Source organism: Prionailurus bengalensis, chromosome D2, assembly GCF_016509475.1.
Source record: "Prionailurus bengalensis isolate Pbe53 chromosome D2, Fcat_Pben_1.1_paternal_pri, whole genome shotgun sequence".
Taxonomy (NCBI): domain Eukaryota; kingdom Metazoa; phylum Chordata; class Mammalia; order Carnivora; family Felidae; genus Prionailurus; species Prionailurus bengalensis.
Genome location: NC_057351.1, coordinates 13,721,095 through 13,744,394, shown reverse-complemented (window position 1 = coordinate 13,744,394; position 23,300 = coordinate 13,721,095). Strand labels below are relative to the sequence as shown.

The 23,300-nt window shown below is 51.2% G+C and overlaps 1 long non-coding RNA gene across 1 annotated transcript; it reads right to left on the bottom strand.

Moving 5' to 3' along the window:
• Positions 1 to 15,223: 15,223 nt before the first annotated feature.
• Positions 15,224 to 17,937, bottom strand: LOC122492722. Its single transcript, XR_006299749.1, has 3 exons — positions 17,548 to 17,937; positions 16,943 to 17,090; positions 15,224 to 15,403 (listed from the first exon to the last, which is right to left on the bottom strand). It is a non-coding gene; the product is annotated as an uncharacterized LOC122492722 (long non-coding RNA).
• Between the last annotated feature and the right edge of the window lie 5,363 nt (positions 17,938 to 23,300).

Sequence of the window (23,300 nt, the reverse complement as noted above, 5' to 3'; positions counted from 1 at the left end):
AGCCATCAGCCCAGAGCCTGACGCGGGGCTCGAACTCACGGACCGCGAGATCGTGACCTGGCTGAAGTCGGACGCTTAACCGACTGAGCCACCCAGGCGCCCCATCGAATATTTTTAATATCACACAGCCGATACTCAAAAATATATACAACTGCTACTCAACATCCCCACTTGGGTGTCTAGTTAGCATCTCAAAGTCAAGATACCCAAAACCAAAGTCTTGATTTTCCCCGATGTTCCCTACTTCCACAGATGGACTCACCACACAGCCAAAGCTAAAACCCTTGACATCACCGGTGGTTCCCTCTTTCTCTCACTCTCCACATCTAACCCATCAGCAAATCCTATAAGCTCAACCCTTGAAATACAACCAAAACCAAATCCCTTCTCGCCACCCCCCCTGCCATCACTGCACCCCACGCACCATTACCTTTTACTCTGACCGTTGCAAGAATCTTCTAAAATGTCTCCATTTTTGTCCTTCTATCACCTAGTTTTTTTTAAGTTTATTTATTTATTTTGAGAGAGAGATAGAGAGAGAGAGAGCGTGTACCAGTGAGGGAGGGGCAGAAAGAGAGAGAGAATCCCAAGCAGGCTCCGCATTGTTAGCACGGAGCCCGACATAGGGCTTGTTCTTGTGAACCTGGAGATCATGACCTGAGCTGAAATCAAGAGTTGGACACTTAACTGGCTGAGCCACCCAGGCATCCCTACCACCTAGTTCTCATACGGCGGCTAAAGGCAGTCATTCAAAACGTCAATCATAGGACTTCACTCCTCCAATCAAAACTTCCAATGGCTTCTGGTCATAATTAGAGACCACAAAAACCCTAAGTCATTACCATGAGGAGACAACCCATCCCATGGCCTCCCATCCTAATCCTTTTGCACATCTGGCCCCACTGGCCTTGGCTCTTCCTCAAACAGCCATTGGGTCCTGCCTTGAGTCCATTACCCTGCAAGGTGCTTCTCACAATTCATCACATTAAATGCCAGCAAATTCCAGATGCCACCCCATCTAGAGGGCTCATCCAATGACCCTAAGACAGAAGCTCATCCCCATTTGTTGATTCTGCTTCACTTCTGCTCACACACTCAGTTCTACCTGGCCTTACAGGATCTGATTGTTTACCTGCTGGTTGTCTACCCCTCCTTCTAGAGCATAAGCTCCATGAGGGCAGGGAGGGCTTGGATGGTTGCTGTATCCCTAGGGCATGGAAGAGTGCAGGTCACTGAACTTACAACCCAGAGCGACAAAAGCCCTTCCCATTGGGACGTACATTGGCACATATTTGTCTCCAGGCCAGTTCAGGTCTGTGGACACAAGGAAAGGAGAAAGTATCAAAATCCACTGCTGAGACACGAGGGCGGATTCAGTCAGTGCTTTGGGATTCCAGGGGTCTGTGCCTTGTAGCCCTTAACTTGTGGGGTCAGAGCCAGCCAGCCCTGTCAGCAGAGTGGGGAGGGCACCCTTAGGTGACTAAGTGCTTTAGGAAGGCCTCAGGACCACAGACAGCTTCACCACTAACTAACCTATTGTCGTATCTTAAGTTTTACCCTTAGTAATTCTTTTCTTTGTTTCGTCCTCTCACTAACTTTATACCCATTTGACTCATGAGAAACCCATCCATGAGCAGGTGGAGCGGGGGCTGGAACTCTGGGGACCATGGCTTCTCCACCAGGTCGGACCACCTCCCAAGGGCCCCCCTGGCCTCTTGAGTGTGATTATCCTGGGACAGCTCTGTACAGAACTCTCTTAATAAAAGGCATTCTTCACATTTACAGCGTTAAGTTTTCAAGATACGGAATGGAGAGAATGAATGCTTAGGCAGGGGCGAGGGGTCGGCGTCTAGACCCCTGTGATAGAATCAAACACAGCCTCCAAAGTGCTACCTGGTTGTTTGGGGTGCGAAAAAATCTTTGTCCTGAGGGCCAGAACTTTAATGTAAACCTGGCATTGGGAAGGGGTAAAACTCTGAGGACAAATAGTCCTTACTGAGAAACACCTGGATCATCTTGGAAAGAGATAGTTGCATTGAAAGGGGCCAGTGCTTGGTCATGAAGTGAAATTTGGGTGTCATTCTTCCAGAACCACATCTGCCCTATTTGAGTCACTTGAGCTTTCCAAGTGATCATCTGGTTCAGCTCGCCAAGGGTGATCGTATAACGCATTGTTCAAACAAGTGTGCTCTTGAGAATGGAAGGGGGGGGGGGTGGTGGTACGTCCAGTGACACCAGCACAAGAGTAGGGCTGGGACTCTCCAGGCTAATGGGAGGCCAAGTCCCCTAAGCATCTATCTCTTCTTCTAACCATGAGGAATTGAGTCATGATCTAGTATTTTAATGCACCAAATAAGGAAGCAAGAGTCCCCAGCCTCACCATCATCACTGGCCTCCCTTCCTCCCCTGCTCCTGTCCCCTGCCCCCGGGTCTAATCTGTGCCTTTTCCCTAAAGGGCTACGTCCTCCTCTGGCTCTCTTGCATCAGATACCGTCACGGGAAAGCGTATTTCACCTGCACTTTCCTGATCACCACCAGCTTTCCCGGGCAATCCCCTTTGTCAGGGGCTCTTCTGGGCACTACGTGCACTCTTTAGCCCTCAGCAGCACCCTGATGGTCTGGTGGGGGAGCCTGTCCTTCCGGGGTTGCCCCAAGTCGCTGGCCCCAGGCTTTGGAAAAATCTCTTCAACAGGGTGCTGCTTACTCTCATCTGTTTGAAAGCTGGTTCCCACGCCCTCGGGAGGAGCTAAGCACACCAGAACTACTGAATGCAACTTTGCTAAGATCAAAGTCAGAACTTGCCGAGGCTTCGTGTCTGCAACTACCTAGAAATCCCTCTGGGCTCCCCCGGGGAGCAGAAGAGATGGCGAACAAGTGTGCAGGGGGCAGCGAGAACTCAGCCCCAAAGAACACTTTCTGGAGCTCGTTTTCTACAGCCTCTGTCAATGGACTGAGCTCAGCACGTAGTCGCTGTTCGGTAAATATCAGCAGAGCGATTGCACGATCAGCTCCACTGTTGAGTCAAGGCAGGGGGCCTGGGGCTTCATAGCAAATTCCGGAACTCTTAGAGAGAGCTCTCAGGAAGAGATCGTAGAAGTGGTCAAACCCAGTCCCCCTCATCGGTTTCAGATTAAGACACCCAGCGGAGGGCCCCGAGAGGTGAGGTGACCTGTCCAGTTTTGCGAACGTCAGAGGCAACGCTGGGCTCAGGCCTCCCGACCTCCCCTCTGTCCATACCACGTGGCCGCAGGTCAGCCGGCCCTCTGACCACAACCGCTGGCCTGATGTCTTAGAGCCATGACCCAGAGGCTCAACTTCAGCACCAGACACCCTCGCTCTGGCCTGTGACCATAGTGCTGTGACTGACCACACACGCCAGCGGCCCCCTGCCCAGCAAAGTCACTCTCTCCTCTTGGTGTTATTCCCCCCTGGCATGCTGCCACCCTGCCCCTCTCCCCGCTGTATTCCTGTTGGCTCAAGAGGTCCCTGCCTTCTGGCCCATTTTGCCAAGAGTGATATCTTTTCCGTTTTCCTCTCTCTAACATTGCAATGCTACCTACCACTCATATATGATATGAAAGGACGACTTGCTGTGTGACCAGGGGCCAATCGATCACCATCTCTGGGCCCCCTCTGGGATCTGTGAAATAAATACGATGCTGCCAACCTGTCACACAGCACGGCTGTGTCCGAATACGTACGCCATCGCGTAAATGCCTTGGAAATACATAGTCCAACAACAGCGCTCAACGGTAAATGCCTTCTGCTGAGAGCATTTCTTGGAGAACTTGAAAGAGGACTTTTCTCTCTGCGATGAAAGACACAGGGTGGCTCTGAGCAGCTCTAAGCTGTGTGTGCTCTGTCTGAGCACCCAGCCCGGAGCCCAGCATCGGCTTTGGGTAGGGGCGGGGGGAGGAAGGAACTAGAAGTCTAGGGGTAAGGATGTCGTGTGGAGACTCTCTTCTTCGAGGAGCCCCAGGTGCTCCTTCTCGGGGTCTGTCCAGGCCACCTGCCCCCAGCAACGGCCGGTGAGAGGAGCGGCCATCCCTGCTCAGCTGGGTCCCCGGTGCTGAGATAGCTCTGGGAGCTGCTTTTAATTAGAGGCCCTCCTTCCCTGTGTTCCACGGGCGACTGGTTTCCGAGTTTCCCACACCCCTCCTGCCTCCCAAGAGCAATGTTTTAAAGACTCCAAACCGTCTGGAGTAAGAAAGGAGAAAGCTGTCATTCTGCGAGCTGCATGATGGCTTCTGCTGGCTTCCCAGTCATTTGGAGGTGGTCAGAGACACGACTTCTGCCATCCAGGCGTGGCCTAGGGAGCCTGGTACGACCTTCTCCTTCCCAAGCCACCAGCTCTGCTTACCCATATCGAGCACCTGCCAGGCCCACAGATTATCAGACATGGTCTCAGCCAGAAGCAGCTCTTAGGGACGGAAGCTTGACTTGTGCTATGACAGAGATGTAGACCGTGTACCCCTAGACATAGAACAAGGCCAAGGAGGAAGTAACGATGGAAAATCTGGCCCGGTTGGTTTTTTTTTTTTTTTTTTAATTTTTTTTTTCAATGTTTATTTATTTTTGGGACAGAGAGAGACAGAGCATGAACGGGGGAGGGGCAGAGAGAGAGGGAGACACAGAATCGGAAACAGGCTCCAGGCTCCGAGCCATCAGCCCAGAGCCCGACGCGGGGCTCGAACTCACGGACCGCGAGATCGTGACCTGGCTGAAGCCGGACGCTTAACCGACTGCGCCACCCAGGCGCCCCTGGCCCGGTTGGTTTTATTCACTAGGGGTTCACGTGGAAAACGCAGCCCTCCCCCTACTCTGCCGTCAGGCTCTGATCCGGATTAGAATCTGCTCCCTCACATAGCTGACGGAGCCCACGTTCATTTAGGACACACGGAGCTCTGGACCAGCTGCCAGATTCGGCAAACAAAAATACGGGGTGCCCCGTTAAACGTGAACTTCGGACAAACAACACATAATTTTTGAGTGCAAGCATGGCCTAAATATTTCATGGGACATACTTTTCTTAACCTGGTATTTAGGGCATATTTGCACTAAAAATGATTCACTGGTGATCTGAAATTCACATTGAACTGGGCGTCCTGTATTTTATCTGGCAACTCTCTTCTGAGGTCATCGGAGAGTCCCAGACCATAAACCAAAAAGTCCACTCTACCCAACAGTGGGTTACGTGGGGATGCTTCACAGTTGGGGGAGATCAGGAAGGAAAACCAGGAGGAAGAAAGTGGCTGTGTGTCACCAGGATGGAAGAAGACAGGGCTCTAATCACAGAAGCATCCACGTCATACATACCTAAGCTTGTGCTGTTGTTTTTTTAAAATTTTTTAATGTTTATGTAGCTATTTTTGGGAGAGAGAGAGAGAGACAGAGACAGAGCACAAGCAGGGGAGGAGCCGAGAGAGAGGGAGACACAGAATCTGAAACAGGCTGCAGGCTCCGAGCTGTCAGCACAGAGCCCGACGCGGGGCTCAAACCCACAAACCGGGAGATCGTGACGTGAGCCGAAGCCGGACGCTCAACCAACTGAGCCGCCCAGGAGCCCCTAGGCTTGTTTTAAACTATCAGCATCCAAAAGGAGAATGAAATGACAGAGACGGTCCCGGGCAGGGCCTGCTGGGTGAACCTGGTCTGCTCAGAGGCCAGAGGCCTGACCATAAAAGGAGGAAGGACAGTGGCCACCTCTAAGAACTCGCACTTTAGCCCAGTAATTCCCAGCCCTTTTGCTATTGCTGTCCCAGTCATGGTCTGCTTTGATGCCTACTCTAGCCCCATGCCAAATATGTGTCATGTGGCTGACATCGTGAATTTTCCCTCAGCTCAAACCTGATTCTGCTCGAGAATGGTTTCTGAACATAGAGAACTCTCAGACGTCAAAGGAACAGGGTCAAGAATCGCGGCCATGGCAACCAGAAAGTTCTAGAAGATCACCAAAGGAGAGACGGGAATAGGAGCTCAGATGAGGAGGGCAAAGCCTCCACCACCCAGGGGTCCCTTTCTGGGGGAAGTGACCGAGTGGAGTCTGGAAGAAGAGGAGGAGCCTGAAAACCGGCCCCTGGCTGGGACCGGTGGCCTTCTCCCAGAGGCCCCAGGCTGGGCCCGAGCCCCAGGGGGACAGGGCAGGCACATCCCCGCTTCTCAGGAGCAAGAAGGTGACGCCTGCTGCTTCCTAGAACATTGCGGCTCGGACGGTGAGCAGCTCTCCCGGGGTTTCCTCTTATGTAAATGATCATCAACAATGCACTGGGCCCACGCGTTGCATAAACCAGGCCTGATATTTTAAACCCTCTCCGTTCACGGAGCATTTTGCGCTTCCTTTGTTCTCCCCTCCAGTTTCCCACTTTGCCGCCCGAGCTCTGAAGAGCTGCACGTGGTCGATAGGGAAGTGCCGTTTGGGCGGCGGGGAGAGGCCATCCCCTCTCTCTGCACGTCTCTAGTTTCGGCTTGGATATCAATTATAGGCTTTTACATAAGAAGGCTAATGCGCTTTCAAAGCAGGCAGATCACCCCCCCCCCCCCATGTTTTGACAGTTTGGCTTGAGTTGAAATATAATTCAACTTTTCGAAAACAAGGGCTTTGAAACTCAATCTCCACACTGTTTACACGTCTTTTTTTTTTCTTTCTTTCTTTCTTTCTTTCTTCCTTAAGAGTCGGGTTTTTACTTGCTGCAGTGCAATTAATTCGCCCTTCACTTTCGGCGCCCAACACAAACGCTGGCTTGCAGCATTCGGCCTTTATAGGCTGCAGAGCCGAGAGTGGAAAAAATTAGATCTGGAACAGGATGAGCTTTTGATGACACCTCCTCATGACAGACACATTTGAAAACCACCACTGGTGACTCACTCACATTCTGCGCATACCCTCTCCGAAGCGCAGGAAGTGTGGGTATTTTAAACCCTTGGGCCATGAGAAGTTCTCGGAGGCGTCTTCAGGCTTGGCCGGCGCCCCTCCCGCCCAGGGAGCTTGCCGTGGCCTCGCGAAGTGTGGCCTCGCTTTCTGCCAGCCTCTCCCGCTTTGTTCTTCTTGCCCTGGTTTTGCTTTCATGCTGGCAAGCCCAGTCTAGAAAGTACAGAGCTAGCGAATTTCTAAAAGCAACAAAAACTTACAAAAAAAAAAAAAAAAAAATCAGCAATGACAACAGAGCGCGGCGGTTGGTAAGGGAGGGGGGGGGGAGGAGATACGGTGCCACAAGATGTCCTCAGGCGGCTCGCTGGGGACCCAGCCTTGTGGCTCTGCGGCCAAAAAAGAAAGAAAGAGGGTCCCAGCCAGCACTTTCACTTCTAAACCCGAGTTGTCAGCTGTGGGTAGTGAGTCCTCAAGCCTCGGCTTCACTATCTCCAAAGGCCAAACGAACAAGAAGGGGTGGGGGGTGGAGGGAGCGGGCGCGAGATGCAACTGAACTGAAATCAAATGACCTTAGACGAAGGATTAAAAAAAGAAAAAGAAAACAAGAACTTGATGGAAATGAGCCAGATGTTGCCCTGAAAGAAGTTATAAATCCTAACCTTGTTTGGGAAAGGAAGGAGGCCCGGGGAGGGATGGCGAGCCCGCGAAGGGAGGCATCAGCGTCCCCTATATATGGAGGGAAGTCTTTCCAGAACATCACCAGTGGGTGACGCGGAGGACAGTGGATTCATGGGAGAATCCACTCCGTGCTGATGTTTTTACTGGATTTGACGGTTTCCTGAAAGAGAAGGACTCGTGTGAGGGGCTGAAGCCCAGGCTGGAACATCTATAGTCCCTTTCATGTAGGGAAGAACCCTCAACTGGTTGGTCAGTTGGTCGCCCTTATAAGCCACAGGAGCCTCCCAAATATTACAGGCTACGAATACCAGCTGCCTCCCCATCTTAAGAGAATCTAAAGCCTTCCTGATGGAAAAAAGTCCTGGAGTCTTTTTTTTTTTTAATTTTAATTTTTTTTAACATTTCATTTATTTTTGAAACAGAGTGCAAGTAGGGGAGGGGCAGAGAGAGAGGGAGATACAGAACCCGAAGCAGGCTCCGGGCTCTGAGCTGCCGGCACAGAGCCCGAAGCGGGGCTCGAACTCACGAGCCGCGAGATCATGACCTGAGCCGATGTCAGTTGCTCAACCGACCGAGCCACCCAGGCGCCCCCAGTCCTGGAGTCTTACTAAGCTGTGGTGGTGGGGGGGGGGGGTCGTCCAAGCACAGGGATCAGTCACCGAGGCAGCACGCGGGACACACAGGGATAGCCCTGGGTGATCCTCTCCCTACTGGGACTGAAACAAATCACCACAGATCTGGCTGCTTAAACAACATGCCTCCATGGTTCTGGATAGAAGTCGGCCTCGGGTCTCATTGGGCTAACGCTGGAGGACGACAGGCCTAGGCTCCTCCCGAAAGCTCTAAGGACACTCTCTGTCCTTGCCCCCCAGCTCTGAGAGGCCACCTGCACTCTTTGCCTGGTGGCCTCCTTACTCCACTCCACCAGGGTGCCTCCCTCTGTATCTTTCTTCTATGACCGTGTCTCCTCTGACCTTCGTCTTCTGCCCCCTCTTCCATCTGTAAGGACCCTTGTGATTACATTGGGTCCACTTGGAGAATCCTGGACCATCTCCCTAGCTTAAAGTCAGCTGGGGGTGCCTGGGTGGCTCCGTCGGTTAAGGGCCCCACTTTGGCTCAGGTCACGATCTCGCGGTTCGTGGGTTCGAGCCCCACGTCGGGCTCTGTGCCGACAGCTCGAAGCCTGGAGCCTGCTTCGGATTCTGTGTCTCCCTGTCTCTCTGCTCCTCCCCCTGCTCACGGTCTCAGTCTCTGTCTTTCCGTCTCTCTCTCCAAGGTAAACCTAAAAATAATAATAGAAGAATAAGAAAGTCCGTTGATCCGCAGCCTTAATTCCTCCCGTGACCTTCATTCCCCTTTGCCATGTAACCTAACACATTCCCAGGTCCTGGGGAAGGACATTCACATTATTCTGTGAGGAGCCATGGTCTCCTTTATCGGGGATTCTCACTGAGCGCAAGATCATTTCTCGTTTGGAATCATGTAATACAAATAATATACATTTACTATCTGCCTGGCATCGTTGTAAGCACTTCGCATGCATTTAATCTTCACGACAGTCCCGTGAGGCAGGTGCTGGTATTCTCCCTACCATATAAATGACAAGAAAGTGCAAGTCCATGGCTGGTAAAGGGTCCAGCACCCAGCCTTCTGGCCCAGACTCCAGGTTCATTACTACGAGGAGATAAATAGAGGGGCTTTGCCTTCCAAATACCAAGGACAAGAAGGCTTCCTGGCTCCCTGTTCCCTGTAAGTCCTCCTGCACAGAAGAGGGCTCCCTCTGTTACGTCAAAGGCAAGGGAAGGTGAGTTATAAAGTTACGATCATCGTGCTGGCCTTGACCCTGTCCTGTCCAGGACAGGCCACATGGATCTGAGTTTCTAGCTAAGTATGTGGAGGAACCAGAGACACAGAGACACGCTCAGCCTTGTGCACTCTGCTTACACCGTGACAATAGGGGCCCAGGAGCTGCTGAGGCATGGAAGTGCCTTCACTGCTATGTTCCATGGGTGGAGACGGCCTCCGCCTGGGAGAGGAAGCAGAATGTCGTAAAATGAAGTGTGGGCCACCTTCAGGAGACCCCGGAGTCCGTTTGGTTGAAAGGGAGAGAGTGAAGTGTCACAAGGGGAAGTTGAATGCTCATCTGTGTGTCCCTGGGTGGTGGAGCCCTGTGGGAACAACAGAGACGTCCTCTGTGGAGGGGACCACCCAGCCACCCACAGCCTGCATGACTTTCCCACAGTGACAGAGGGAAGGCGGGGCCAACAACCCGGACCGGAGGTCGTCTCCCGGAGCCCCTTGATTGTTTCAGAACCCACTGCCTTCTTGATCCAAGACGCAATGGCTGGGCCCCAGTTGGCACGATCAGCTGTCAACCAGAGAGAACAGAGAGCCAGCTCGAAGCTCCTCGGGGCCCCGGGAAGCAAGACTCAGGGAGCCTCAACCGCCAAGTTCCGCAAATTTCACAAGTTTGTTACAAACCCCAGAAGCGTTGTTTGATTGCTTAAAAACGATTTAATTTTTGCAATCTCCCAGAGAGAGGGTGCCTCAAATTACAACTGGTGTCAAAAAAGAGTGGCTATGGGGGATAAAAGATGGTTTTCTTCCAAGGAGGGGAGCAAGCAGGGGTGGAGAAGCACCCCAGTGCCAGAGCAGTGGGAAGCCCTGGGGTCTGACTTCTGGGGCGTTAAGATGCCTGTTCCCACGGCGGAGCCAACCCTCCCATTAGGTTACCTTCTCGAGGATCTCCTAGGGAGCTGATTCTCGTCCGAACTTTGTGCACCGTGAGAGAAGAGGAGGCCTCTTGTCCCAGTGGAGAAAGGGATGAGCTGGGACATCAGACAGGCCTGGGGCTGAATCACAGCCCGGTCGCTTCCTCCCTTTGTAGCCCTGACAGGTTATTTAGCGGAGCCTCGGGTACCTGAGCTGCCGAGTGAAGGGGAACGGTACCAACGGTGCCACCCCGTCGGGGTGCCGAGGGGGGACAGCACAGGAGCTGGTTGTCTGTGGGGCCTGGACAGCGGTCACCGCTACCTGCTTTGCACATCACCATCAGGATGGCCTTCCTACCGTAGAGGCCATCGACGGGCCGTTTGTGACCGTGCATGCTGCCCGTACAATTGTGACGAGTCCAGGGGTCACAGAGACTGGCTGCGTGAGGCACTATGCAGGAAGCTCTGTGCGGCCTAGGAGGGGAGCCCAAGGTGGCCCGGGCCCTGGGACTCCGTCCCCAGGCGCGCAGGGGTAGGCAGACCGCGTCTACAGCAGGTGTCCCCGGGTGCCCAGGGAAGAGGCGCCCACTCTGCGCTAGGAAGGTGGGCGTTTGCAAGTGTGACCCGGGGGACATGTGCCAGGAACATTCCTCTCCGGCTACTTCACTTGAATGAAACGCTTCTGGCACAGAACCTGGCCCCACATTTTACGATTTCGCACCAGCTAGCTGGGTTGACCAAGTTGCCCTCGACATATTTCCATTGCTTTGGCTGCCTAACGTCATTGCAGTCACGGGCGCACCCCCGTGTTCTCCGGCACCAGCCAAACACACATGCAGCTCTGGCTGGTTTCAAAAGGACCGCCCCCCCCCCGGGGGCCCCCCAGAGCCGCGGGGTCCCGAGCCGCCGGCTGTGCGCACGGATTCAGCAGCGCTGGCCGGCACTCGGGGGCTGCAGGTGGGGAAGCCAGTGAGCTCCGGGTCTCCCACGGGGAACCAAGTCACTTCCTACTTGGGGGCGCTTGGCCCCCTGACCTCTCACCCTGGCAGCGGGCGGGATGGCTAAAGGGAAGCGTGATCTGGGCCTGCAATCACTCACAAGCGACAACACGGCACCCGCTCCCGTGAGCCAACTGCAAACCACACGTGACTGCGTGGTTTCTGTCGGCTACACGCCTCTCTACCGGGAGCAGTTTCGATACTATGTTCGCCCCGGAGGTGGGCAAACTTGGGGGATGTTGCCCGGCGCCAGAGTGGGGGGAAAAGGCACAGGGCACGGTATCGCAGGACAATCAGGACCTGGACGAGCTCAAAGGTCAGCCAGCGGTTGTCAAAGTAGTCCCTACGGAAAGAAGCCAAGAGACGGCCGGCAATAGCAAAATGGGGCCGGGCAGGGTTTCAACGGCTTTCCGGGGGTCAACTCATCCCATCCTCTCACAGCAAGCCTGTTTCACAATGGGGAAACCGAGGCAGGTCAAAGAACAAAGTTGCAAAGTTACAAAGCTCGTAAGTGCCGCCACTGTGATTTGAGCCCTCGGTCTGGCTTCTGACTCCAGCGTCCGCGTGCGTCACCTTGAGTTGGACAAATACGGGGCATCTCGCGAGGCAAACGCAGGGGAATCTGAAGATGCCCGAAGTCCCCCTTTGGCAGAGAGAAAGGGACGCGGGGTCAGCAGCACAGGGTGAGGGAGGACGGGCAGGTTGGTAAAGGAGCTTCCCTCCCAGGGGACACCTTCTTCTCTCCGAGCCCGGAAGGGCCTGGGGAGACCGTATCACTTCACCAAAATGCATCTCACAAATGACGGAGAAGCACAGCCACCCCCTCCTGTTCCCCCAAACACTGTCCCCAACGCCATTATGCAAGGGCCGATTACAGCGGCCCGTGGAAGTCACTTTCGTGGTCATGGTTTTCAACTGCAAACAAAAGAGGAAACCGCTTCAGGAAGAAGCACGTTTTACCAACCCCAAGGTCAGGGGTGCGGGAGACCCCGCTGCCGATGAGTCTCAGAAGGACTTACCGTGGGCAGGGGACAGCCGGGGATGGCCTGGCCAGGAACAAGGAGGGGGAGCCAGTGCTCGGTGCCTGGATCTGGAAGTTGAACCTCACTCTGAAGAGCGGGGCGCTTCCTGGGAGCCGGCCTCTGACCCCTGACCCCTGACCCCCGGGGCAGTTCTGAGGAAACACCGAGGGGCGTATTCCAGGCCCTCTTGGCGGGTTTCCTTTAGCACATACCAGGGCTTCAGCCTCAGCAAGTGACATTCTGTCCCAGCCCTGACCATGTGGGCCGGTGTTTACCCACACGGGACATTCCGGGAGCACCCCCTGTGATTCCTGCCACCCCCAGGCCGGTTCACAGCCACTCCAATCTGCTCTGCATCCTGACCACGGCAAGGACACCTCAGGGGCGGGACTGGCAATGATGCACCTGGGTCCTTGTGGCCCCACGACTCTCCAAGCTGACACCTACCTGGGCAGGCGGGGCAAGCCGAGGGGAGCTGACCCCAGGAGTCTGGCCGTGAGGGGGGGTTCTCGTGACTCATCCTCAGGGTTTGAGGGTGCTAATCCCTAGCCTGCAGGGTCTAAGATGAGATACTTGCTCGTCGATTCGTCGAATATTCGAGCACCCACTGTATGTGGAGGCCTGGAAATGGCAGGATTTTGACATCATTGGCTAGAAAGAGGAGGAGGGCTCGTTTCAAGGAGCAGAGCTCGTGGGGTGAAGGGTAGGCAGGGGGGAGGCCTGGAGGGGCTGCTGTCCTCAGGGGCATCTGCCCACACAGTACGCGGTGCAGGAATCGGGGGGTGTCCCACATCTTTGGGGTGCCGGGTGGCTTCTGCCAGTGGGGCCACTGCTTCCCTGGCCTTCAGGTACGTTCCTCTGGTCAGCCCCTGAGGTGGCGGACCGCACCCTGTCCCTCACACCAGCCCCTGAACCAGGGCAGGGCCAGCGTGCCAGAAGGAGACAAATCCGGCCCCATCCAGCTCGAAGCCTAATTCAGCTCCTGTGCCAGGAACCACAGCCACATCGATGTGCCTTATGGTCCTCGGATGGCGCTCCGGGTAGCCCACGGCGGTAGTCCCAAGATGGCCTCAGCAGAAAACAATCAGACCCGGGCAGCCCCCTGTCACCCAAACACCACTCAGAGACCGCCAGCTTCTCGGGCTGCCACTGGGAGGGGGGATGGAGCACACTGGTCGTTCAGAAGCTGATGGAGACCGTCGCTTACCCCAGGAGCCGTGTCCCCCTTCCCCACCTCCGTCAGCTCCCATCGGGGGGAGGCCAACAGAGCCCCTTCAGGTGACCTGGCCTGTGGCTCACTAGAAGCCACCTCTTCTCTAGAGGTTGTGCCCACGCCTGACGTAGACGCAGTGCCTGCCTAGAATGGCCACGTGGATGCAAAAGAGCATCAAACTCAACTCTGAAGCACCAGGTCTTAGGCCAAGGCCAACTAACCAGGCTCCTCAAAGGTCGCATTAGCCCTTTGCCCTTTTAGGGAGAACATTCCAGATCTGATGCACAGAGTGCCGGGCATGAAATCAGCGGACGTGAGCCTCTCCTCTCCTGGACTTACTGAGCCCGTGACCTTGGGCAAAGCCATTCACCTCCTGATGTCTCCAATGCCTCATCTTTAAAATGGGCACAGTAGTGCTTGCGGGTCAAAACTAAGTCCTGTCTGTAAAAGTGCTTCACGACTGTACGGAGACCTAGGAGCATGAAATAGTAACAGCATCAGGCATAGCCCTCCCGAGGAAGGAGGGAGCAGGTGAAAGGTACTCACGCTTATTTATGTTTCTGAGTTCCCAGGATCTTGGCTTGTTTTTGCATTCTCCAGCCAGCCCATGACAAGCCCTTCACTTGTGAACATATAACCTGAAAACTAATTCCTGTCTGAAATACAAGGCCATGGCTGACCTTGACCCTGGGTCCCTGACACACTTCCAGGGTGGAGGCTGCATGGCACGGAGGGAAGAGCCGTGTCAGGGCGGCCACATTAAACACCCCTGGTCTCTATATCTAGAGACCAAATAGATTTTTTTTTAATTTTTTTTAATGTTTATTTATTTTTGAGAGAGAGAGACAGAGCATGAGCACAGGAGGGGCAGAGAGAGAGAGGGAGACACAGAATCCGAAGCAGGCTCCATGTTCCGAGCTGTCAGCACAGAGCCCGATGCGGGGCTGGAACCCACGGACCGTGGAGATCACGACCAGAGCTGAAGTCAGATGCTCAGCCGACTGAGCCACCCAGGCGCCTGAGGCCGAATAAATTTAGCTGGAACCCAAAATGAACTGGACCTTGGCCAGCAGATGCTTCAACATAAGTTGAAACTCTAATCTACATCACTAATGCTGTGCTTCTTCACGCCCGTGCTCCCCGCCAGAATGCGATGCATCACTGTTCCCTGAGAAGTGTGGGGCATTTCATGGGCTGGTGACCTTGGGTAGGCTGGTGAAATTCTGGAATCTGTGGTTCGGGTCTCCGTTAGGGGAATCCTACACTGACTGACTGGCTCTTCTACGTAAAGGTTTTAAGAAAGCAAAGGTCTTCTTGGTAGGAATCGAAGAGAACTGACATCCGGTTGTATTGGGAGGACCTGTCCTTCAGAGTCAGACGGATCTTGATTTAGTGGGGACTCCAGGGTGTCTGTGCAGAGGGGCTTGGGGCAGCCATCTCCGTGAAAGGGAGGAGGCAGGGGAACCCCGAAAGTGTCATCGTGTCCCCTGCATATTCTTCTTACTCAGACTGTGTATTTATTTGGGGGAGGGGGATGTCATGAGGAAGGACATTGCTGCCGGAGTTGGGGCCGCAATGAAAACCTCCCAAACTGCCCCTTGACAATGTCATCATCTTGGTTCAAATTCAGGAACTGCTATTTCCCACCTGTGTGACCTTGGGTAGGTCACTCAGCCTCTCTGTGCCTGTTTCCTCACTCATAAAATGGAAATGATAATTCCACTCTGGCAGGTTTTCTTTTCTTTTCTTTTCTTTTCTTTTTTTTTTGGTGGGGGACTATCCGAGATACCATACTGGAAAGGGCTCAGCACAGTGCGGGCGTGCGATAGGCGCCCGACACAAGCACGTTTCTTCCATCGCTGGTCCCCAGATGTCTTAGGACCCTAATGAAGTATCCAGATGGGTACTGAGATCTGGAAAGTCAAAAAGAAAAAGAAGTGAGCCAGGTTTCGTGGGGGTTTGCCTTTCGACTTTGCTGCCCACCAACAAGTGTGTTCCGAGAGGATGTCACATCTGCCCTCCACATGGTGAGCCCAGAACGCCAAGCAGCTGTCCTACTTGAAAGGGAACCTTCACAGACCCAACTACACAAGCAGTGCCGGGCCTACGGATGAAAAAGTCGCCATAGTGAATGAATTAGGCCAGCGGTTTGCCCAATGTCTGGAGGCATCGTTGCTCTTCCCCCTCTCTCCCAGAACCCCTAGGGTCTGGACAAGACGGCGTGATGGAGGGCTACATGGTACGTGTGTCCTCAGGACCAGGTTCCCTGTAAGGAGCCCCCAGAGGCTCCTTGGAGAAGTCCTTGGGTGGGCAGGGAGCTACAGAATTTGCCAATGGCCGACACCATAAGCCCATTCATTCATTCATTCAAGGGAAGCCCCACACCTTTCTTAGAGAAGTGAAGATAATACATGACGTGTTCCTAGTCCCCACGCTCGAATGACTTGTCCCAAGTACAAACAATGCTGGCTGGGTTAGGAATTGAAAATTGCAAAATTATCCGCCTGGAGACCTAAGCCAGGGGACTGAGGAGCCACACACCTGCCCTCTGTGTTCCCTTGCAGGCGCCCCCCCCCCACCCCCTCCTAGGAATGCAGGCCCTTGACTCCCGTGCGGCCTCAGCCCCGGGTTCTGGCTCACGGCAGCCGTCGCGAACGGATCCTGGAGAGTCCCTTTCCTGCCTGCACGTGGCAGCTTCCCACAGATTGGGAGTAGGGGGATAAGCCATTTAAACAAAATTGCTTTTGAAACACAGATGAGTTCGAAATCTAGAAGAAAGGGTGCTTGGCAAGAGCTGTTTGGGATTTGGCAGATTCCGCAGCTCACGTTGTTTGACGCTTCCATAAACCAGCTGCTTCCACGGTTCCCGAAACATCAGCTCCCGAGGGAGCGAGGCAGCCCTGGGCTCTCTGGGCAACAACAGTTGCCTGCATAACATGAAACCTCTTCTGGGCAGGCTGTCCAATCAGCACCCAGCAGGCGGACCCAGGGGAGTGCAGCACCCATCCAAAGCATTTTGTTTCCTTCCTCTCCATGGTTTCCCTAACAACAGGACCCCCGCTCCCCCCCCTCCCCCCACATGCCAGGGCAATAGAGAGTCAGTTCAACTAACCATGTTTCCCAGCAATTGACATAATAGACTCCTCCCCAGGGAGCAGAGCTGTCTCCTTACCTGGGACCTCCAGAAGCTCCAGCCTCTAGGCATCACTGGAGGATCTGATCCAAGCCGCCAGTCCTGTGGACCCCTCCCTACTCTCTCACCAAGGGAAATTCTTCACCAATCTCATCCCCAGCCTGTTCTTTCCATGCACCTGATCCTTGGCCTAATCGGAGAAGCCCCAGCCAGAAGGATACGTGCCCGTATCTTCCCTGATTCCAGGGTCCCTTCCGGCCCCTCCCCAGCACACCCCCAGTTCCTAAGCAGCTCGCAGGAAAACGCAGCCAAGACCAACCTTTGACTGGCTGTGCTATAGCAGCCAGATGAGTGAACCCACTGGGGTTTTGACTTCATTCATCAAAATGGGATCAGAGGGTTCCGGGTCAAAGTTTGTCAAGCTGAGTGAGCCCTGCCCAAGGCGTCATCAGGAAGGCTTCAGAGGTCTGGGTCAGGGTGAGAAAAGTAAGCCTTCCCTTTGTGGTTTGCTGACCCATGCTGTGTGGTCTTAAAGCCTGAGGATCAGGGAGGAGGCCTCAGGCCAAAATTCTGGGCTCAGATCTACGGGGCCCAAATGGATAGGCTTTCATTACGGTGAAAAATGTATAAAGATTAGCGGGTGTTTTTGTTTCCTTTTGTTCTCAGAACGTAGCTAGGGTTTAATACAGTTATCTTGAGGGTTTGGGATGGAAAAACATACCTAGCATAATTCTTGGCACATAGTAGGAGGTCAATGTATGGTAGCCATTGACTTCTCCTCACCTCTGCACAGGCATAGCTCCCGCCCTGCCCAGCAAGGCCGGACTGCCCGGGAGTCTTCTGTGTCTTGCAGAGGAAGCTTCTGGGGATGCTGGTCTGGGGATACAGGTCCCTCCACCTGTAAATAGGTCGTGTCTTACTTACCTGTCTTCTACTCAGCAGAAGAAATCAAATGCGAGTGTTCATTGAGGACCGGGTTAGTCCAAATGACTGCTCTTTTCTGGTGTGCTTTATTGGAGTGTAAGGCAATCCCCGCTTACCGCGGGGGTTTCAATGTAACCGAAAGTTCCAGCGCTTTGTGGCCGGGCCGCATTCATTGCAGACAAAGCATAATGAGCCGCGTCTCACATTACCTAATCACATGGTGGCCGGCGCGGGCCCCGGGCAGGGCTGTGGTGCCTCCATCTGAAGCTCAAAGGGCTTAAAGAAAACCCTTTCTTTCTTCTGGAAGTAGTATTATCTGGGTTTTACAGAGAAAGATAGGGAGAGGTGAAGTGACCTGCTTTAAGACCACACAGTAAGAAGGGGCTGGGCCAGGAAGGGGGCCCAGGCAGCTGACTGATGGAGCTCCTTGGCAGGAAGAGCACAAACAGGAAGCTGCTCTCCAGGGAGGAGACCGGACTTGGTAACAAAGGCCAGTGCAGAGGAAACTGAAAAGCCTTGGCCTGAGGAAAGGTGTGCAAAGAACACCTTTATCCTTGAGGAAGCGGAATGCAGGATGGGAGGGACATCAAGACGCAGGGAGAGAACATCAAGGCGGCCGGAAGTCTGGGTTAGCAGAGATTTCTCCAGCACCTGGCAGGTGCCCATAGCCTGCCTCGTGGAGTGACCTCCAGGGAGGAGACTTACTACCCCTGCTTCTGTAGGACGTTATTTTTTTTTTAATTTTTTTTTTGTTTATTTTTGAGACAGAGAGACAGAGAGACAGAGACAGAGCGTGAACAGGGGAGGGGCAGAGAGAGAGAGGGAGACCCAGAATCCGAAGCAGGCTCCAGGCTCCAAGCTGTCAGCACAGAGCCCGACGCGGGGCTCGAACCCACGGACCGCGAGATCATGACCTGAGCCGAAGTTGACGCTCAACCGACTGAGCCATCCAGGCGCCCCCATGTAGGACGTTATTTTTAGCCATAATGATAAATGCAGCAATATTAATAATGGGTCAAAAAGAAAAGCAGATAGTGAATTTTTTTCTTTTTCTAACCCTTTTGTACATGGTTTTGCATGTCAAACGAAAAAAGAAAAAATACAATAAATAGTACAGTACTATAACATATTTGATAGATTTCAACTTTTGAATGACATTAATTACATTTTACTTACATTAGTGTATGTTTTGGAGAAATACTGATACTTATATATTAGTGTACAGCAATAATGACTAATACTATAGTTTCCGATTTTGATAATTAATTTCTTTCCTGTGTCCGTGACTTTGTAAAATTGATCTTCATATTTTCCTGCTCAGTGGCCAGCGTGGCCAGATTTGTCTACCTACCTTTGCTCCTGGTTAATCGGAGAACACGGCTTAGTAATTTTGATTTTGAAATGTGTTTTTCATGCAAAGCAATATAGAATGATGAATAATCTTAAGCAAGAGAATATGTATGGCAAAGAGTCATAAAAATCTAATTTCACAATAAATTCTAGAAATTACAGTACTCCTCGGAATCCTTGTTTCTCCGGGGCCCGTTCTGCTGTCTTTCAAATGTCTCCAGAGCTGAAAATTTTTACATAAATAAACTCCAAGTGGCTACACAGATTGACAAAATTGAAGTAACTCCAGCTTCACGGAAGGTCACAGAGACTTTCATGGTAAAATATATAACTTGGTAAAATATATGAAATTAACAAAAATTCTGAGCTAAGGAGAAGAGAAACAAGCGGAAGAAGTCTAGCCAGGGGGGAAAAGTCACATCCAGTCTCTATACGCGGACCTCGTCGCTAGAGGTGACCTGTAAATTTAGCTCCACACTCTGGGCTTCCCGGCAGCCAAAGGGAAAAGGGTGATATGACCAGTCAGGGCATTCACACTGACAGCAAGGAAGCCCCTGTGGGAGAGCCTTAGGAATTGCTCCTTGTAAACCCCTGCAGAGGGTTCCCTTCAAGCGCCAGCCACGTCTACCGGGGGAGATAAAGAATTATAGGACAATCGGCTTTGGCTTCTGTATCCCCTACACTTTGCTTTTGGTTTCAGACCTGGAAAGGATGAACTTGGGAAAGAGGCAGCAGGGGTCCCAGAGGCCCTGTGAAGAACTATCAGAAAGGGACCCCAAGAAGATTAATTTTACTAAGAAATTAATGAGAAAATTTGTGTTTCGCACATTTTACAACTGAGGCTCTATAAATGGCCATGCTTTATCCGAAGGACTAGATCAAGAATTACGAGGAAGGTTAAGCCGGGAGCCGAGCAGCAGGATGACTTAACATTCCCTTTGAGCTTCCAGGAGTCTTATGGGGCTGGGTGACAAAAAGGGAACTCAGGAGGAAGGGCCAGGTTAGACACCTCAGGCCTTCAGGTGAGACTCCCCCGGCAGGGGTGATCCAGAAAGAGAGCTGGCTGCAGAAATCCTGAATCATTTTTAAAGAGCTCAGGGCTTGACTGGATTAATGTGATGTCAAATGAAGCAGTACATTCCTAAACAACCCACGAGTCAATGTAGAAATCACACTGGAAATTAGAAAATATTTTAATGAAAGATAATAAAACTGAAACATATCGAAACATATGGGATGCAGCCAAAGCACGCTTAAGAGAAATTTAGAGCCTTAAATGCATCATTAGTAAAGAAGAAGGGATCAAGAAACAATGCGCCGAGTTTCCATCTTAAGATTTTAGTAAAAGAATTGCAAATTAAACTTTGAGATGCTACAAGGAAGGAAATAATAAACAGCAGGAATTAATGAAGGGGGGAAATAGTGATACAACAAAAAAAACCAACAAAGCCAAAAACTATCTCTTCAAAAAGACTGATAAAATTGAGAAGCTCCTGACAAGACTGATTTCTTTTAAAAAGGGTGAGGCACAAATAATTGATATCAGGAAGAAAAAGAAAAGATTTATCAATATAGCCCTATAGCCATTAAATAAGATAAGAGGCTGTTCTGAACCAATTTATGGTCTTTTTTCTATTAAATAAATTAAATCCATAATGAGAGATCTCTCCACACGGAAAACTCCAGAACCAGATGGCTTCATCAGTAAATTCTTCCAAATACTTAAGGATGAGATGTAACTAATCATACACAAACTATTTCAAAGAATAGAACATAAGTGACCTGTCGACTCAGTTTTGAGAGCTGTATTACCTCATTATCGAAACCTGACTGAGAGAGAAAATTATGGGCTATTTCTTTCTCCTAAACATGGAGGTCGAATTCTGAACCAAGCATTATCATACTGGATCCAACAAACAAAATGGGTCTTGTTGGAAGACTCGATGTTCCAAAATCAGTCAGAGTAATTTACCATAGTAGCGGAATAAAGATGAAAATCATTGATCAACTCAAGGGATTCAGAAAAATAATTTCATAAAACTAACCCCCTAGTGATAATAAAAAGAACTCTTTTAGGAAACTATGACTAGATGGGAAATACTTTAACATGAGGGAATATCTATAAAAATACCTCCAGTAAATATCATACTTAATGTTCAAATAGTGATACTTTCCACCCAATATTGAGAACGAAAGATGCTCCCTGTCTCTACTTCTGTTTATCGTTATACTTAAGGTCCTAGACTTTGCAATAAAGTTAAAAAAAGAAATAAAATGTTAAGAATTGGAATGAAAGCATGATTGCATATATAGAAAGTACAAAATATTTTACAGAAAACTATCAGAATTAAGAAGTGAATCAGACAAGTTCGTCGGATAAAAAATGTCAGTGCACAAGAGTCAATTACACATAACAGGAAGAAAAAGCAGAATCCCAAAAGAAAACATCGATAAATTGGACTACATTAAAATTTGAATCTTTTTTCCATCAAAAGAAATCATTAAGAGTGAGAAGGGAAAGCCACAGAGAAGAAGATATTTGTGATCCATGTAAATGACAAAGGATTCCTACCCAGAAAATGTTAAGAACTCCTATATGTCACCAAGAAAAACAGACAACCCAAGTGAAAAATGGGCAAAAACCCGAAACAGGCCAATACATACCCAAATGACCAATAACATTTGAAAAAGTGTTCAATTTCATTAGTCACCGGGGAAATGCAAACTAAGATACATTCACCAGCGTGGTAAAAATTAAAAGAGCCCAACAATACCAAGTGCTGAGGAGGATATGGATTCCCCAGACCCTTGTAACTATTTGTTAGGAGTACGAACTGGTGCAGCCACTTTGCAAAACCACGTAACGGTATCTACTAACACCAAAGTATGCACGCCCCTGTGATCCAGCCGTTCTCTTCCTCAGTATATAACCCACAGAAGTGTATACATCACAAGACATTTACGAGAATGTTCCAAGCAGCATTATTTGCAAGAGGCTCAAATGAAAAGCTACCCAAATGACCAGCAGTCCTTGAATACATACATAAATTGTGGTAAATTCAAACTATGGACATTTTTACAGCATTAAAAATGAGAAAACTATCTGTGCACGTAACAATATTAGATCCACTTTACAGACATAATACCGAGTGGAGAAAAAGCCGGATAAGAAGAATGCACAGTATACGATTCCATTTCTATAAACTTCGCCATCGATCTACTCTTTGGTGACAAAAACACTTCTTGCGGGGAAGAGGTGATTATTGGAGAGGACGTGGGGAGATTTCTCTCACGCTGGTAATAGTCTAGCTCTTGATTTGGCCGATGTGTTCACACTCGTGTTCACCCACAAAGCAGCACACTACGCGTTTCTTTATGCATGTTATGTTTCAAGGTTAAAAAGTTTGTTTACTAGCTAACTGTGCCAGTGGCGACTCACTTAACTACCTTGAGGTTTCGTCCTCATCTGTAGAATCAGCGTAATAGTAACTACCCCCAAGAGGTTGCTCTAAGACACAGTGTGTGAAATGGACAGCACAGGCACGACTGAATAAACGGTAGCTGCTCTGTTATCACTCTCAAGGATTTCAGCCATTTCACTGTCTGCTTCCGGGATTCTCTGGCCTGGGTTGCCTGGAACAGCAGCCAGCTCCCTGCACGGGCACGCCAGTCAGCAGCAAACCCAGGATTTTCGAGGCCTCTTAGGATATCAGCCCCAAAGTATTCGCAGACCTCAGGTCCTCACACCCACTGTGGGATCAGCTGCTTGGAGGTGTGATGGGGATGGCAGAGGAAATTAAGCTGCTGGCAGGCCAGGCGACAGTGCCAGGACTTCAGGAGGCCCCAGGACAGGGAAACGTGGTCATTTGATCCAGAGGAACAGCCTCCGAGAAGGGAGAAGGGAGATGATCCAAGGAAAACCCACCTGGGACTTTGGGTGACAGGGGAGTTCAGAAGGAATGGCTCACTGGAGCCCCGCGGTCATAATGTGCGCGTCGTGATGACATTTCGAAGAGCACACAGACTCCATTCATCCTGCATGTGAACAGGGGTCTGCAGACTCAGCTGTTTTCTGGAAGCCGTGGGAAATCATTCAATGCGGGCTACAGCTGCTTTTTTTTTTTTTTTTTGAAGTTCGTGTTGTTTTTCTTCCTGCCTTTTTGACCCAGAGCCCCTCTCTTGGACGTGGCTTGTCAAGCTATTTCTTCACTCTGAAAGGCAGCATCCTCAAACCCAGAACTTGCCCACTTTTCCTGATATAATGTTTCCTCATTATAAAAATCAGCGTAGGGTGGGGCAGGGGCGGGGGTGGGGGGGTGGGGGGAGGCCAATGTAAATACAGATTCCTGGGCCTCAACCCAGACCCGCCCAATAGATTCTCTAAGAAGGGGGTGCCTAGGAAG